Genomic DNA, 2,112 nt, shown 5'->3' with positions numbered 1-2,112 from the left:
AAATGAATTTTCTTATTTTTATCTTATGTATTTTGTATATTAAATTGTAATAAACTTATGATAAACCTTAGAATGTTCTACACATTGTATTTTATGAAAATTTGGTACTGTGTTACACTTCAGAAAGTTTTATAGAAAATTTTCTCTGCAGTCTCAAAAATACAGACATGTTTTTGTTTTTAAAGATTTATTTATTATATGTAAGTTCACTGTAGCTGTCTTCAGACACTGCAAAAGAGGGCATCAGATCTCATTACAGATGGTTGTGAGCCACCATGTGGTTGCTGGGATTTGAACTCAGGACCTTCACAGCAGTCGGTGCTCTTAACTGCTGAGCCATCTAGCCAGCCACCTACAGATATGTTTAAGATATAATCTACTCACACATCTGCACTTGTTTCCTTCCATGCTAGTTACACTCCAGTTCATTGTAAAAAAGTAAGTACTGGAAATTTTGTGAATTGTTATAATCTAACTTGGGTTATATAATAACTACATAACCACAGTTAACTCTAGTAATATATTAACAGGATTTTTAATTGTTTAGTCACAAAATTTCTTCTTACAAAGTTGAGAAAAATCTGGTTTTGGAGTATTGATGTATTTACTACATAATTACCAATAATTGCCTTTGGACAGTGGAAATTTTTAACCACTGTTCCCATAGGGTAGGTGGGTCAGTAGGTCTGTCTGTCTATCTAGTTTTTCAAGACAGGTCTCACTATGCAGCCCTGGGTAGGTATGTATGTATGTGTCTTTTCAAGACAGGGTTTCACTATATAGTCCTAGCTTCCTAGAACTTGCTCTGTAGACCAGGCTGGCCTTGAACTCACAGAGATCCACCAACTTTGTCTCCCTGGTGCTGGGATTAAAGGCATGTGCCACTAACACCTGACTATTCCTGTCGTTTTTAAGCTTACAGAGCATGCGGCTTTTGCCGTTTAGCTTTGTTATGCTGAGGATAGGACTCGGGAGCTCACAAACTGCTAGGCCCCAGCCCCATAGTTTACTTTGAATCATGTGTTTCACTTTTCTGTGCTGCTATAACAATTCCAAAGACAGGATAACTTACTATGAACAAAAACCTGGGTTTGGGAGTGAGTGGTCCAAGAAAGAAGGGCAAAGATAAGGACTTACATCCTGTCTCAAAAAGGAGGAAGAGGGCTAGGTGTTTAGCTCTATACTTAAAATAGGTAACCAGTTCTTGAGGACTTACTGATTCTTTCGCATCCTCCGAAGACCTCCCAGGACTCCCTGCCGACCTCAGGTATAAAAATTCAAGGAGAGGTATTTTAAAATGTGATCACTGCTGGGTATGGGTGGCACATGCTTTTTATCTCAGTTCTCAAGAGGCAAAGGTGGGTGAATGAATCTCTGTGACTTTGAAGCCAGCTTGACTACATAACAAGATCTAGGCCAGCTACAGTGAGACCCTGTCCCAAAACAAAACCCAAAAACTTCCAAACAAATTCATAGCAAAACCCAGAAAATACAAATAAGACAAACTTAAAAATGTTTTTATAACCTATCATCTCATCAGAAATAACCTCTAGATGGCTGGAGAGAGGACTCACTGGTTAAGGGGACTTGCTGCTCTTGTAAATGGTCAAGGGTTCAGTTCCCAGCACCCATGTCAGGGGCCCACAGTTGCCTGCAATTTTAGCTCTAGGGGCTCCAACACCCTCTTTTGGCCTCTGTAGGCACCTACATTCACATGTGTAGATATACACATAGATACACACACATCCATAAATAGAAATCTGTTTGTTTTGTTCAAGACAGGGTTTATATAGCCTTGGTTGTCCTAGAACCCACTCTGTAGATGAGGCTAGCCTCAAATTTCAGTTATTTGGCTTCATCTGCTCCAGAATGTTGAAATAAAAGGCAAGAAAATAAATCTTTAAAGAAAGAGTTTTTATTATTTGGGTACATATCTCAGTTTCTTTACTGTGTAGATTTTTCTTCTGCGTAAGTATTTTGGGATGAGACTTAACATGTTAAACGTGTTCCCTCGAGCCAGGCGTGGTGGCGCACGCCTTTAATCCCAGCACTCGGGAGGCAGAGGCAGGCGGATTTCTGAGTTCGAGGCCAGCCTGGTCTACAAAGTGAGTT

Source organism: Mus caroli, chromosome 12 (assembly GCF_900094665.2).
Source record: "Mus caroli chromosome 12, CAROLI_EIJ_v1.1, whole genome shotgun sequence".
Taxonomy (NCBI): domain Eukaryota; kingdom Metazoa; phylum Chordata; class Mammalia; order Rodentia; family Muridae; genus Mus; species Mus caroli.
The sequence above is the reverse complement of the archived record's forward strand: the minus strand, read 5'-3'. Positions refer to the sequence as shown.